Source organism: Manis pentadactyla, chromosome 8 (assembly GCF_030020395.1).
Source record: "Manis pentadactyla isolate mManPen7 chromosome 8, mManPen7.hap1, whole genome shotgun sequence".
Classification (NCBI taxonomy): domain Eukaryota; kingdom Metazoa; phylum Chordata; class Mammalia; order Pholidota; family Manidae; genus Manis; species Manis pentadactyla.
In genome coordinates, this window is record NC_080026.1 from 62,956,916 (window position 1) to 62,974,472 (window position 17,557).

The following is a 17,557-nucleotide window of genomic DNA, read 5'->3' on the forward strand; positions in this document are numbered from 1 at the left end:
GCAATGGGAATTGAATACAAAAGGATCAGTAGTAGAATCTGAATCATTTTCCATTAGACAAGCCCTGGGCTCAGCCTCGTGCTTCCTTCAACTAACGGGTCAATGTGTGCTGACCACTTAACACTTAAATCACTTTATCTAAAAGTATGAAGATTTACAGAGATAACCTCTAGGATTCACTTGAAAATGTTTTGTGGAGACAACACCAAGATGCTACAGGAACGTGGATATGATGTTCCACTTCAAAAGTTAAACTATTGAAAAGTATATAAGTGGTTGAGGTTCAGTACTGTAGGAATAAATCAAGGAGTCTTGGCCTAACTCTTGAAAAAAGAGTGAGCCTCCACAAGATTTTAATCAGAGTTTGAAGATATTTATTACACTCAAAATAATCAAATTCTATTTATGTTACCTTGAGATATTTCATGATTGAAGAATGAGCCTGACAAATAGAAAAACTAAGAACAGAAATCCAAAACTGAATCTGGGAACCCAAGCTGGTTATTCCCATCCACAAATAGTACCCAGTGAAGGAAAAACCTGATTATCAAATTAATGCACTAGATATGGTGCTATAAAACATTTTATTGAAACAAATGCCCTGTGGATTAACAGCAGAATAGAGGTGAAAAAGAACAGATCAGGGATCAATAGATCAAAGATAGAGTAATTGAATGACCTCAGTGTGGTACAATTTGTTTACTTCTGCTTCTGTTATTGTAACCAGAGGAGACAGAGTCAGATGACCCGTGTCAAGGCTTACTATGTTTTCTTCTAGGAGCTTTTGGTTTTATGTTTTATATTTAATCCATTCATCCATTTTGAGTTTAATTTTGTATGTGATGAAGAAAGTGGTCCCATTTCATTTTTTGTATGTAGCAGTCCAGGTTTCTGACACCTCGTATTGAAGAGACTGTCTTTTTATCATTGTATATTCTTGCCTTATTTGTCACAGATTAATTTGTCATATAAATATGGATATAATTCCAGGCTCTCTGTTCTGTTCCATTGATCTACCTGTCTCTTTTGTGCAGCTTCTATCATGTTGGGGTGGGGAGAGGCCAGCCCTGCCCACAGAACTCCTGCAGCAGCTGTGGCCTGGTTTCCTGCCAGCTGTGTGAGGGGCCAGCCCTTCCCACCAGTGCATCTGCAGTAACAGTGCCCCAACAGAACAGGAGGGCACATGCAGCCACATATGGAAACCCTGGAGTGCTTGGTTCTGGTGATGGGGGTACTGAGCTTTTGGGGCCCTATCTGATACCTTTTATATAAGGTCACTCCTTCAAATGTGGAGTCATATCTGATATATCTAATACATGGAAAGAAACACAGAGTCAGGCAAAATAAGGAGATCCAAATGAAAAAACAAGATAAAACCTCAGAAAAGAGCTAAACAAAAATAGAGATAAACAATCTACTTCATTAAGAGTTCAAAGTAATGGTCACAAGATGCTCACCAAACTCGGGAGAAGTATGTATGAACACAGTGAGAATATCAATGAGATAGAAAATTTAAAACAGGACCAATCAGAGCTGAAGAATACCATATGTGAGATAAAAATGCACTAGAGGGAACAACGGTAGATAAGATGATGCAGAAGGACTGATAATGTTGTGGAAGACAGGCTAGTGGGAAATCACCCAAACTGGAAAGCAGAGATAAGAATTAATAACAAAAAATAAGGATTAAGAGAACTCTAGTACAACATACTGTCTACAAACTCACATTAGAGGTGTCCCAGATGGAGAAGAGAGGGAGAAAGGGCAGATAATTATTTGAATAAATATGAGCTGGAAACTTCCCTAGTCTGGGAAAGGAAACAGACATCCAGGCACAGGAGCACAGAGAGTCCCAAACAAGATGAACCAAAGGGGTTCACACTAGAAACTTAATAATTACAATGTTAACAAATAAAGACAAAGAGAAAATATTCAAAGCAGCAGGGGACAATAACTGGTTTCCTACAAGGAAAATTTTAGAACCAAGAATCCTCTACTTAGCAAGGTTATCATTCAGAATTGAAGAAGATATAAAGAGTTTCCCAAGAAAGAAAAGTTAAAGGGGTTTCTTAACACTAAATTGGCCTTCCAAGAAATACTAAAGGGATTTCCTTAAGAAGAAGAGGCCATAATTAGAATTTTTTTAATTGTGAAAGAAAAATCTCACTGGTAAAAGGATTCATAGAGTAAAGGTAGTAGATCAACTATTTGTCAGCTAGTATGAAGTTTGAAAGCCAAAAGTAATAAAATCTACTATATGCCCCCAAAATAGTAAGGAAGACACAAAATAAAAAGATATAAAATATGAGTTCAAATACATAAAATATGTGTGGGGGGGATTAAAAGTGTAAGGCTTTTAGTATGTATTTGAACTTAAGTAACCATCAGCTTAAAATAAACTGCTCTATACATTGAGTGAAACTCATGGCAACCAACTAAACCAAAAATCTGTAATAAAAACACAAAACATAAAGAGAAAGAATCAAAACATATCACTGAATAAAGTTATCAAGATACAATGAAGAACAGCCAAAGCAATCCTGAGAAGAAAGAATAAAGTGGGGGGTATTACACTCCCTGACTTCAAGCTCTACTACAAAGACACAGTAATCAAGACTATCTGGTCCTGGCACAAGAACAGAACCATAGACCAATGGAACAGACTAGAGAGCCCTGATATAAACCCAACCATATGTGGTCAATTAATATATGATAAAGGAGCCATGGACATACAATGGGGAAACAACAGCCTCTTCAACAACTGTTGTTGGCAAAACTGGACAGCTACATGCAAGAGAATGAAACTGGATTCTTGTTTAACCCCATACACCAAAGTGAACTCAAAATGGATCAAAGACCTGAATGTAAGTCATGAAACCATAAAACTCTTAGAAGATAACATAGGCAAAAATCTCTTGAATATAAACATGAGCAACTTTTTTCTGAAGGCATCTCCTTGGGCAAGGGAAACAAAATAAAAAATGAACAAATGGGACTACATGATGCTAAAAAGCTTCTCTACAGCAAAGGACACCATCAGCAGAACAAAAAGGAATCCTACAGTATGGGAGAATATATTTGTAAATGACATATTTGGGTTAACACCCAAAATATATAAAGAACTCACATGCCTCAACAAACAAAACAAACAAAAAGAAAATGACCGTATTAAAAAATGGGCAGAGGATATGAACATACACTTCTCCAAAGAAGAAATTCAGATGGCCAACAGGCACATGAAAAGATGCTCCACATTGCTAATTATCAGGGAAATGCAAATTAAAACCCCAATGAGATATACCTTCACATCAGTTAGGATGGGCAACATAGAAAAGACAGGAACAACAAATGCTGGTGAGGATGAGAGAAAGGGGAACCCTCCTACACTGCTGGTAGGAATATAAACTAGTTCAACCATTGTGAAAAGCAATATGGAGTTTCCTCAAAAAACTAAAACTAGACATATCATTTGACCCAGAAATTCCACTCCTAGGAATTTACCCTAAGAATGTAGCAGTCCAGTTTGAAAAAGACATATGCACCCCTATGTTTATCGCAGCACTATTTACAATAGCCAAGAAATGGAAACAACCTAAGTGTCTATCAGTAGATGAATGGATAAAGAAGATGTGGTACATATACACAATGGAATACTATTCAGCCATAAGAAAGAAATCTTCCCATTTGCAACAACATGGATAGAGCTAGAGGGTATTATGCTCAGTGAAATAAGTCAGGCAGAGAAAGACAAGTACCAAATGATTTCCCTCATTTGAGGAGTATAACAATGAAGCAAAACTGAAGGAACAAAATAGCAGCAGACTCACAGACTCCAAGAAGGTACTAGTGGTTACCAAAGGGGAGGAGTGGGGGAGTGCAGGTGGGGAGTGATGGAGAAGGGGATTGTGGGGTATCATGATTGGTGCACATGGTGTGTGTGGGGTCACGGGGAAGACAGTGTAGCTCAGGTAAGACAAGTAGCGACTCTGTGGCATCTTACTACACTGATGGACAGTGACTGCAATGTGCTAAGGGGAGGGCTCGATAATGAGAGTGAATATAATAACCACATTGTTTTTCTTGTGAAACCTTCATAAGAGTGTATATCGGTGATACCTTAATAAAAAAAATACTAAAAAAGTTAAAAAAAACTACAAAGGAAGAGAGGAAGTAAGGAAAGAAGCTGAGAAGAAATACATACAAGAACACACTTAACAAAATGACAGTAAATGTATGCCTATGAATAATTACTTTAAATGTAAATACATTAAATAATCCAATCAAAATATACAGGGTGTCTAAACAGATAGAAAACAAGACACATGCACATGCTGCTTTCATGAGATTCACTTCAGACATAAAGACCCATGATAACTGCAAATGAAAGCATGGAAAAATATATTCCATGCAAATGGAGACTACAAGAAAGCTGGGGGAAGCATACTTATATTATACATTATGGACTTTAAAACAAAGACTGTAAGAAGGGATGAAAAGAGGCAATAATAAAGATAAGAGGATAAATCCAACAAGTGGACTATATATAATACATACAATTATACAACAATTGCAAATGTCTATGCACCAACATAAAAGCACTTAAATATATAAAGCAAATATTAACAGACATAAAGGGAAGAATTGACAGTAATAGAATAATATAACAAATTTTAATACCTAACTTATGTCCATGGATAGATCATCCAGACAGAAAATCACTAAGGAAATAGTGGCCTTAAATGACACATTAGATCAGATGAACTTAATATATATTAAGAATTCTTAATATATACAGAACATTCCATCCAAAAACAGGAGAGTATCCATTTTCACATGGACACAGAACATGCTTCAGGACAGACTGCATGTTAGATAAAAAAACAAATCTCAATGAATTTAAAAAGATTGAAATCATATCATGTGTCTTTTATGACAACAGTGCTATGAAACTTGAATACAAGAAGAAAATAGAAAAAACACAAACAAATGGAGGCTAAACAACATTCTACTAAACAACCAATGTCTGGGGGAGGAGGAAGATTCTGAAAACTTTTCTCCCAGCTTGCTGATGTCCTGTTTGCAGTTTTTTGCTATTACAAATGAAAATACTCTAAATATTCATGTACAGATTTATGAATGTAAGATTTCATTTCTCTGGTATAAATGCCTAAAAGTGCAATTTCTGGGTTATGCTGTAGCTGCATGTTAACTTATATGAAAATCTGAAAAACTGTTTTCCAGAGTGACTGTACCATTTTACATTCCCAATAGTAATGTATGGGTGAGCCAGTGTCTTTGCATTCTCATTTGCATTTGGCCTTACTGTTTTCACTTCTCTATAATTAAACTTAAAGATCTTTTTTAATAGCAAGGAATATACTACTTTTCATAAAACACCATTGCTTGAACCACCCAAACTATCTTTTCCTTTAATTCAGATTTTTACTGAAATAAACTGTCACTATTTGCAGATGACATGATACTATATATAGAAAATGCTAAAGACTCCATCAAAAAACGATTGCAACTAATAACTGGGTCCAGCAAAGTTGCAGGATAAAAATCAACATACAGAAATTTGTTGTATTCCTATATACTAACAATGAATTAACTGAAAGAGAAACCAGGAAAACAATTCCACTTACAATTGCCTCAAAAGAAAAAAAAATCTAGTAATAAACCTAACCAAGGCAGTGGAGGACATGTACTCTGAAAACTGTAATACACTGATGAAAGAAATTGAAGAGTACACAAATAAATGGAAATCTATCCCATGCTCATGGACAGGAAGAATTAATATGGTCAGAATGGAATCCTTCCCAAAGCAATTTACAGATTCAATAAAAACCCTATCAAAATATTAAAAGCAATATTCAATGAACTAAAAAAAATAATTCTAAAATTGATATAGAACCACAAAAGACCCTGAATAGCCAAAGCCATCCTGAGAAAGAAGAACAAAATTGAGGGTATCATGCTCCCTTACTTCAAGCTTTATTGCAAAGCTACAGTTATCAAAACAGTATGGTGTTGGCACAAGAATGAACATATAAATCAATGGAACAGAACAGAGAGCCCAGAGATAAACCCACATGGTCAATTAATATATGATAAAGAAGCCATGAATATACAATGGGTAAAAGGCAGTCTCTTCAATAAATGGTGTTGGGAAAACTGGGCACCTACATGCAAGTGAATGAAACTGGATTACTCTCTAACACCATACAGAAAAGTAAACTAGAAATGGATCAAAGACCTACATGTAGGACATGAAACCACAAAACTCTTAGAAGAAAACATAGGCAAAAAGTTTTTGAATATTAGCATGAGTAATATTTTTCTGGATGCATCTTCTCTGGCAAGGGAAACAACAAAAATAATCAAGTGGGACTACATCAAACTAAAAAGTGTCTGCACGGCAAAGGAAACTGCCAACAAAATAAAAAGGTAACCTACTGTGTAGGAGAATATATTCAAAATTTATATATCCAATAAAGTGCTAATATCCAAAACATATAAAAAATTCATACAATTCAACACATGAAGAAACCAAATAACCCAATGAAAAAAATGGGGAGAGGACCTCAACAGATATTTTTTCAAACAAGACATACAGACAACAAGCACAGGAAAAGATGCTCCACATCATTAATCATCAGGGAAATGTGGATCAAAACCATAATGAGAGACACCTCCCATCTGTCAGAATGGCCACTATCCAAAAGAAAAGAATTAGCAAGCATTGGTGAGGTTGTAAATTAAAGGTAACCCTCCAATCTCTTAGTGGGAATGTAAGTTTGTCCAGCCACTACGGAAAGCAGTATGGAGCCTTCTCAAAAAACTAAAATAGAAACACCATACAGCCCAATAATTACACTTGTAGAAATTTTCCTTAAGAAGACAAAATCACCAATTCAAAAAGATACATGTACTCTTATGTTTATTGCTGCATTAATTATAGTAGCTATGATTTGGAAGCAACCAAAGTCTCCATCAAAAGGTGAATGGATAAGGAGATGGTGCATATATACAATGGAATATTATTCAGCCATAAAAAAGAAATGTTGCCATTTGTGAGAACATGGATGGGCCTTGAAGTTATTATGCTAAGTGAAATAAGTCATGCAGAAAAAGACAAACACCATACCATTTCACTTATATATGAAATCTAAAATCAAAACAAAGCAATTAACAAAATGGTTATATAGACTCATAGACACTGAGAAGAGACTGGTATTTACCATGGGGAAGGGTTGGGGTATGTGGGTGAGTTAGATGAAGGGGATAAAGAGGCACAAAATCTCTATCAGAATATAAATTAATTATGGGAATGAAAGTACAGCATAGAGAATATAGTCAATAGTTCAATAACATCATTCTATGTTGAGATAGCAATTATACTAGTTGACGTGAGCGTTTAATAAAATAGATAATTCTGAAATCACTATGCTGTAAAACTGAAAGTAATATAATATTGTATACAACTACACTTCAAATAAATAAATAAATAAATAAATAAATGCTGGATATTTTAGGACATAGGGCCTATGATTAACAATACACTATTTTCTACTTAAAAATTTGATAAGAAGGTTAATCTTATATTAAATGCTCTTACCATATAAGAAAAATAAAACAAAAAGCAGAAAGAAAATTTTGCAGATGATAGAGATGATAAATAGTGTATGGTACTGATAGTGATGATGGTCTCACGGGTGTATACTTATATCCAAACACAACAAATTGTATATGTTTACTATCTACAGGTTTTTGTATATTAATCATATTTTGATGTATTGCTTAAACAACTTATTATTGGAAATATCTTCAACATAGAAGTAGCTAAGAGGATTTTTTTCAATGCTTTATAGCACCAGAAACTACTACATTAATCTCCATATTAAAGTTTGTCCTTAACTGGGTGCCATCTACAACTGGTAAAGACCAGTTGGATTCATAGATTGAATTTTGGTTATTTGGTCTTCATTTTTTTCTTGGTTAAGCTCACCATTCAATCATGATCCACCTCAATACAACATAAGAGAATTTGATCATTTTTAGTGTAACTAATTCTTATGAAACCCTCATTAAAACTTTAAGGAGGCTATAAAGCAATTTAAAGATTCAATGCAATCCCTATCAACCAACTGTAATCCCCCTATCAATGCAATCCCCCTACCAACAACATTCTTCAATGAACTAGAACAAATAGTTCTAAAATTCATATGGAACCACAAACGACCCTGAAAAGCCAAAGCAATCCTGAGAAAGAAGACCAAGCTGGGGGAATTATGCTCCCTGATGTCAAGCTCTACTACAAAGCCACAGCAATCAAGACAATTTGGTACTAGCACAAGAACAGACTCATTGATCAAGGGAACAGAATAGAGAGCCCAGATATAAACTCCAAGGGTATACGGTCAGTTAATATACAATAAAGGAGCCATGAATATACAATGAGGAAAAGACAGCCTCTTCAACAACTGGTGTTGGCATAACTGGACAGCTATGTGTAAGAGAATGAAACTGGATTTCTGTCTAACTCCACACACAAAATTAAACTCGAAGTGGATCAAAGACCTGAATGTAAGTCATGAAACCATAAGTCTTAGAAGAAAACATAGGCAAAAATCTCTTGATATATAAACATGAGCAACTTTTTCCTGAACAACATTCCAACATATGGAAGTAACAAAACAAAAAATGAACAAGTGGGATTGCATCAAACCCAAAAGATTCTACAGCAAAGGACACCACGAGCAGAACAAAAAGGCATCGTACAGTATAGCAGAATATATTCACAGATCTAATAAGTGGTTAATATCCAAAATATATAAAGAACTCACACGCCTCAACACCCTAAAAGCAAATAACCTGATTAAAAAATGGACAAAGGATCTGAACAGACACTTCTCCAAAGAAAAAATTCGAATGGCAATGGAAATGATTCATGAAAAGATGCTCTACATTTCTAATCATCAGGGAAATGCAAATTAAAACCACAATTAGATATCATCTCACACCAGTTAGGATGACCACTATTGAAAAGACAAGAAACAAATGCTGGCAAGGATGTGGAGAAAGGGGAACTCTCCTACACTGTTGGTGAGAATGCAAATTGGTGCAACCATTATGGAAAGCAATATGGAGGTTCCTCAAATAACTAAAAAGAGAAATACCATTTGATCCAATTAATTCCACTCCTAGGAATTTATCCAAAGAAAACAAGATCCCAGATTCAAAAAGACATATGCACCCCTATGTTTATTGCAGTACTATTTACAATAGCCAAGGTATGGAAGTGACCTAAGTGTCCATCAGTAGATGAATGAATATAGAAGATGTAATACATATACACAATGGAATATTTTTCAGCCATAAAAAGAAAAATATCCTCCCATTTGCAACAACATGGATGGATCTAGAGGGTACTATGCTCAAAGAAATAAGCCAGGTGGAGAAAGACAAATACCAAATAATTTCACTTATTTGTGGAGTGTAAAAACAAAGCAAAACAGAAGGAAAAGGAAAAGAACACCAGAAGACTCATAGATTCTGAAAAAGGACTAGTAGTTTCAGAGGGGAGGGGCTTGGGAGGGTTGGAGTAGGAGGGAAAAGGGACACAATAATTTTCAAGAACAATATAGGCTGGTCACGGGGATGGTAGTACAGCATGGAGAATACACTTAATGACTCTGTAACATCTTACTATGTTGAGGGACAATGACCGCACTGGAGGGGATAAGGACTTTGTAATATGAGTGAAGGTTGAACCACTGTATTGCATATTCAAAACCGTTATAATATTGTATATCAGTGACATTTTAACTTAAAAAAAGATATGTTCAAGGGGACATAGTGTTTTCATAAAATAATAAAGAATTATAAAGGAAAAAATGTTGGGGAGACTACACTCTTTTCAGTAGTTTCACCATGATTGCTTGATTTGTTCCTACAATACTGAACCTCAGTTGCTTAATATACTTTTCGTAGTTCAACTCAGGGTGAAGCATTATTTCCATGTTCCTGCAGCATCTTGATGCTATTGCCATAAATCATTTTCAAGTGAACCCTAGAGATTATCTGTGTAAATCTCCATATTTTATGGATGAAGTGACATTTGTTTTGAGAAGTTGACCATTTAATGGAATACACCATGAGGCCTAAAGCCCAGTGTTTGTCCAATGCAAATGATTCAGAATCTTCTATTGGCCCCTTAGTTTCCTTCCCTCTGTCACTTCCCTAAGTTATCATCCTCTTTCTCCCAATTTCTGTAGAAGTCTCTGTACCCATTTTCCTACTCTGATGTTGGCTTTTCCAAACTCTGTATATACCATGTCCACAGCTATGCAGTATAATATGTAGCTAATCATGATACATCTGATTTTTCAGAACATATTTGATACTTCATTGTCAATAAGATGAAATATGAACTTTGTAACACAACTTTTCAGGCTGATCCCATTGTGTTGTAGAATCTATTTCATAAAATGTGTTTGTGAATATCTAATCTCACCGTGTGGGTTAAAAAACAAACAAAGTAAAAGAAAAATTGTGTTAGTATTTTAAATGTATCTGCTGTGTAGAAAAAGGGATATAATTCTCTTGGATATAGACATTAAAGGCACAAAAAGGTTAAGGATGGCAATAATGGAAATGTTGATTTTAAAACAGCTTATTTATCAGAACATAGCCTTATACTTGACAACCCCAGTCCACCAGGAAAACCTTTGTTTGTTTAAATTATTTTCATTAATAATATAAAATAGATTGGCAAATAAGTTAGATTCCATCACATCAAAACTTTGGAAGAAATCATGCAAATATGGAATAAGTATTCCCTGATATACACATACATTCCATAGTAACAGCTAGTAGGTTAAGACACCATCACAAATATGCTTATGCCTCTGCTGGGCTGGATCTGGAAACCATAATTCAGAAACTTTGGAGCACTGATCAGCATGGGAGGCTGTGGTTATTATCCCTGTACTTAGAGAATGATACAAGACTAAAAAGAGTTTATTTCTCTCTAGCATGAGAATGATGCATACGGGTATAGGGTAAGTCTGGAGCCAAGAGCAGCGTGTAAGAGGACACTTTTATGCAAACCATATATAACCCAAGATGAAGGATACTGTGACTATCAATTTCTTGGGCTAGGCAGGTAGAAATGTGGAACCAGGCATTGGTACAATTTCCATCATTTCTTCACACTATAACCTAATATGCAACACTCCATCATTTCAAATATTTAAAAACCTTTTAGTAAATAGTTATTAATTCTGTTGAACCATCTTTTTTTGATAGAGAGAAATGAAATGGCTGTAGATTATTAAATTTTGGATATTTCAAATAGTTTACATCAGAGGGAGCATAAAGTTCAATAAAGGATTTGCCAATTAAAAACGTGTCATAATTATGTGGAATATTTGTGGGAAGACAGTTATGCAAAGCAAGGTAAAATAAGGCAACGAAAAAATAAAGATTTCCCTTTTTCTAGCATAGTGCAAAATAGGTAGAGATCTGCCTAGACACTTCACTAGGAATTCTGTGGACTATTACATTGGCCAGAATGAAGACCAATGGTTTTCCAAAGCCTTCCATTCCAAGACCATGGGATTGTTTTATCCTGGTATTTTCATTCTGCACACTGTCTTCTTCAGAGCCTGGTGGACCTGCTTATTCCATAGAGTGAGGATGACAGGATTCAGCAGCAGGGTCACCACTGTGTTCACAAGCTCAGCTTCCCTGTTGGAGTCCAGCCTGTATTTCTGCTTAGGTTTCACATATATAAAAACACAGCTGCTGCACGTGAGAAGGAAGACAATGAGGTGAGATGAGTAGGTAGGGAAAGCTTTCTGTGGCCCCTTGGCTGGTGGGAGATGCACCATCATTACGACTATTTTGCTGTACGCAGTGATGGTTTTGATAAGGAATTTCAAAAGGATGAACGAAGCAAAGACAAAGGTCAACATTTCAACAAGCCTGGTGTCAGAATAGGAGAGGTGGGTCAGGGGCAAAGGGCCACAGAAGTGAGGGATGACATGGGGGCATAGAATGATAACTGGGAGACTTTCACCACCAGACCAGTGATGAGACTGAAGCCCAGAGACCAGGAGGAAGTGACCAGGCAGGAAACAAGTCCTCAGGTTCATGATGGTCGGGTAATGCAGAGGCTTGCAAATGGCCACATACTGGTCCAGAGACACCACTGCTAGGAGGAAGAAAGCTACTGCTCCCAGAAATACAAAGACAAAAGCTTGCATGAAACAGGCAACAAAGGAAATCTTTTGCTTGCCTAAAAGAAGTATGAGCAACAATTTGGGATTAGCAGCAGTCACGCAGGAGCACTCCAAGAAAGAGAAAATGCTGAGGCAAAAGTACATGGGTGTATGGAGCCGGGAGTCAACACAGGTGATGCTCACTATGACGACATTGCCTACAAGAGCTGCCAGGTATGCCAGCAGGTGCACCAGGAAGAGGACCTTCCCCAGGTGCTAGACAGCAGGAAACCCCTCCAAGATGAATCCTTGTACAATTGTCCCATTACCCATCCCATGGACATCTCTTTTCACAGAAGCAAAATTCTGGTCTTAATCTATAATAGAGATACCCCTGCAAGCACAAATATTTTAGAGAATCATAAGATCAAGTTTTTGACAAACCAAGAAGTTGGCTAGGCAGACAACAAAGGTCAACCAGGTGGTTCTTGAATCAGCAGGACCTGAGGTCAGTACTAAGTCAATACTAGTTCTGAGCCCTGGGGGATGTGTCGTCTTTGGAAAGCTTTAACCTCTGTGAACTTCTCCTTCACCCTCTGTAAAAAGAAGTTGATACAATCTACCTGTTTATGTTCTCCTGAGAATTAAGTAAGATAAAGCATGTAGTTCGCTTAACATGTGATGCCAATGTTTCCTATGTATTCCTTAAGTCAAATTGTAAAATTAGTGTCATTAGTAATAGTATTAACTAGAGCATGATCAGTAGACAGGGTTACTGACATTTGCATAGTTATAAAACATTTTACTAGGTTCTATATTAGCAATTTTTAAATAAACATAGCAATAATATTTGTAATAATCCTTTTGAATACACTTTTAAATATTCAAAAATCCCATGGTCCATTCACCAATGTCATCCTCCTCCTTTATTAAGGGCATTACTAATGCTTGGTACTATGCTGATCACTGAGTTCAGTATTTCCATTATTCTCCACAATAATCATGAATGTCAGGAACCCCCACAACTTCTTCTACAGAACCAGAAATTGAGGCTTAGTGAGATCTAGAATGGTTAGGTCACATGCTTGGACTTTGGCAAGATCTGTATGAACCCAAAGCCCCTGCTGTTTCCAAAAAGTGGCAAAATACTTAAAATTGGTGCAAATGTATTGTTATAATCTCTCAAAACTAAGTGAAAGAATAGCCCCATTTAACTTACTTATTTTTATCTCTCAGTTCCTATCACTGATGAATGGCACAGGCCTTAGATAATATCTGCTTTAGCACAACCATTTTAGAGAAGAGACTCACAAACAGAGACACGAGGCTTGCTCCACAACATGGTGAAGTTTAAATCCAGAATTTACCCCACCCTTTGAGGTTGCTGGATGTAAGAGCTGGAGAATGACAGGACTTCCAGGATTACCCCACGTAGGAAGAACCTTCTGGGAATTTGGCACCTGCACACTCCATGAACATTCTCTTAAGTGCCCTCAGGGAAACAAGACTCTCACAGTGGCATTTGGCTCTAGCACCTCAATACTAAGCTGAAGGGCTGTGGCAGGGAGTGTGCTTCTCTCTCTAACCTGCCGTAGGCCAAGTCTCTGAAGTGCTGCTCAGGCAGCCAAACTGCTCACCCTGATGGCACAGCCTGTAGGGCAGCCCTAAGGCGCCTCTGCTTCTCTTCCTGTGGACCCAGCAAGTTCACCAAGTTACTGTGGTCCCTGAGGCCAGGCACACACACAGTCACCTCATAGCAGCAGGGCCTCAGATATTCTTCTCCCAAGAAACTGAGACTTTCTCTGGGCTGAGGGGCAAAGAGGAGAAAAAGGAACTTATTTGTCACAGCCTATTGTCCCAGAGCAGGGAGAATATATGTCTCATGATCACAGTGTCCTTAGTTAGGCTTCAGTGCCCTTTTCAAATGCCCCTACATGTTTCATCCACAGCAGGCTGCAAGGCAGCATTGCAGATGGTATAAAACAAACACACTTCACTTGCCCAGTCTGAGCGAGAACTCAGCTCAGGACTGCTTAGGGTTCTGAGGGAGGGACTGACTCTACCCGCCACTGAAATGCTGCCAAGTGGTAAAACCTACCAGCCTGGAAATGGATTACTGCTTAGCAATAAAACGAAATCTCCTGAAACATGCAATACCATGGGAGAATCTCAAGAACATGCAGAATGATAGAAGCTAGATGCAAAGAATACTTTTGTATGATTTCATTTGTGTAAAGTTCAAAAAATACAAGACTATTATATGATAATGAAAGGAAAACAGTGATTTTGTCTCAGAAAGGACGGCAGCAATTGGGAAAAAAGAGAAGGGAACTTTGGGGATTATAGAAATGTTGTATATCTTATTTAAAATGGTGGTTACACAGATCAAAACGTTTGTCAAACTAATAAACTTTAAATTTACAAACTATGCTTTTTATTAAATGTACATTATACCCCCAAAGAAGAGAAATGGAAAAATAAATGTTAAGTAAAAAGCTGAAATTTTAGCACAAATTATGAGGAGATACATATTATTTATTTTAATATATTTTTAAAAATTGAAATAAAAATGGTTTGTTCTTTAGAAATAGAATCTTACAAAACAAAGCATTACAATCATTTTTGGTATGTAAATATATTTTTGTGAAAAATTTTCTGTTTTAAAACCCTTTTTGACCTTCCTCTCATGGAAGAGTGCAGAGATAGTTATGAAATAATTACAAAAAAATTTCCTGATTCTTTGATGTCCAAATAATTTCATGTCTCATTTGATAACTTTGAGGAAACTTTTAAAAAATATTTGAATTTCTTTTCAGGGGTGAGTCTTGCTAATGATAGTGAATTGTAGTGTGGTTTTTAAAAAAATCAATATATCTTCATATTCTTTATTTTCACGATCTTTAGATGGAAATTCCAATGCAGGATCATTGGGATCAATTTCAGTATTGTCACGGACATGTTCCACATGCTCAGAATTTCTCTGATGGAAGAATTTTTCTTATAGTAGAAGTTTTGTTGAGTCAATCACCATTTCCTTATTTCCCCTTGAAGATTATGGTCATATGAAGGTAGGTGTTGTGAAGAAGGATATATTCAATTACAAATTTTAATACAGCATATAATTTGTTTCCATCACAAGACATAATGATTCAGATTATTTATAATACTGAAATAACTGTATTACATTAATAAAACCCAATTTTGGCTGAATCCAAATGTATAGGATGTTAAGAACTGTAAAAAGCCAGCAAGAAGTCTAGGTGGGTTATTAAAATGTTACAAGGAGAGCATGACAATGCCCTGTTTGTGAAGTCTGGTCTTTCTTTAAAAATGTGTTTGCAAAGTGATCCCAGGACGCTGAAGGAAAAAGTACAGAAGAAAGATGAGTGGATTTGTATTTGAAAAACACTGCTGGGGACAATTTCCATAGTGTTATCAGTAGCTGGTGAGGTTAATATCCAGGCCAACAGATGGCACAGGCGGAAAGCGAATGGAGACTTTTGGCTTTACCAACCCGTCTCACCCAACATTTATACTCCCCTGCCAACTTCTACACCCCACCCAGCCTCTAGGGTGCTAGCAACAAGTCTTCCTATCATGATGGGAAAACCAGCTTAAGGGGTCCTTACAATTTGACAAGCAATCCACCTCTGGAGCATGTTTATTTTTGCCTACTTTCTGCATCAACAGGCTCTGGGAGCCATGAGCTGAAGTGGCTTCAGAGCTGGTTAGTGGTAATTGTGATGGAACATTTTGAGGGAATTCTCCAGGGTGCACAGGACTCTTGTCATCTGTGGGCACTGCAAGGAGCTATCACACAAAAACTTTCTGTCTACTTGGGCTTAAGATAGAAAGTAATAAATTAATTTCCTAGCCTGTCAGTCACTCCGATGGGGCTAAATCAGCAGATAATTAATTCTTCAGGGAATACTTTTTCCATTGTTTAAGTTGAACTTGAAAATGTTTTCTGTGCAACTTACATGCCTGTGGGAAATCATAAAATATTACCATCATTATCTTGCTGTTAGAACATTACTTGTTCTAAGTAATTAATGCAGAGGAGAAGTTATCACAGATTTCCTCAGAAAACCTCAGTGAATTCTCCCTTTGAATTTAGTGTGGGACCAGGCAAGGCAGTTATAATTAAAAGTTATGCAAGTCATTTAATACTACAGTGACTGAATATTGGGCCTTGACTGAGGAATTAGGAAAATGAGTCAAGACCAGAAAGTGTTAAAAAACTGGAGGTCCAAGACTGGACGTACATGATAGGCAGAAACATAAAAGTAAATAAGTAATTGTAGAAACTAGTTCCAGGTATGTTGGAGAAAATGTTGCACCCTGTTCCTACCACTGAATCCAGCTGCAAAACAATGGATGGAGCAGCCATTAGAAGATCCTACAAAGTGAATAGTAACAGGAGGATTGGAAAGAAGACCAGAATTTAAAGTATTACCAAATCAGAGATGACTTCACCACGTTTTTTATCTTCTAGTCCTCTTGCTTCTTGGTCCAGGACATAGGTGAAGTCACAAAAGTGAACAACAGAAAGGAGTAACTAAGGCCCCATACTTTGGGCTTCAGACCTAAAAGAGGCCCTTCAGGGATATGAGATGTATGGGGGAGATTATGAGGAAGAGAAACCTCAGGAAAGAAATCCTACTAGTTGTTAACTAACTCCAAGATTTACTCCTAATGCTACATCACTGGATCTGATCCTATTCCAGACAGCCACTGGGTGATACACATGTGGGACAGAGCTGAATAGCTCTGCGAAAGTTTTGAAAATGGAACTGACACTGAAACTACAGCCTGTAGAAGATGAGATACAACTTATGGCCTAAACCCAGTCAGCTCAAATTCTTGCCAAAGTAAATATATCAACATTTTCCAAAGGATTTAATAAAGACTCAGAATCTAAAAACATGATATCCCAGTCCAAAATTACTCAACATATGAAGAACCAGGAAAATCTCAATTCTTATGGGAAAAGACAATCAACTGATACCAACTCTGACATGACACAGATGGTGGAATTATCTGACAAAGACTTGAAATCAGTTATTTAAAAAATTGTGACAAATGATTACAAGTACTCCTAAAATTAATAGAAACATAGGACTCAATAATGATGTCTAAGAGGAATCAAACAGAAATATTAGAACTGAAAAATACAATAACTGAAATATACAACTCACCGAATAAACTCAAAAGCATAATGGAGATTACAGGTGAAATTGTCAGCAAAATTGAAAATAGAGCAATGGAATTATTCAACCTGGAAAATAAAGAGAAAAATGTCCTAAATGAACAGAGCCTTGGGGACCTGTGTG

The 17,557-nt window shown here is 36.6% G+C and overlaps 1 pseudogene; it reads right to left on the reverse strand.

Annotated features, from left to right (window-relative positions):
• Nucleotides 1–11,627: 11,627 nt before the first annotated feature.
• LOC118914093 (olfactory receptor 49-like) lies at nucleotides 11,628–12,557 on the reverse strand (annotated as a pseudogene).
• Nucleotides 12,558–17,557: the final 5,000 nt, after the last annotated feature.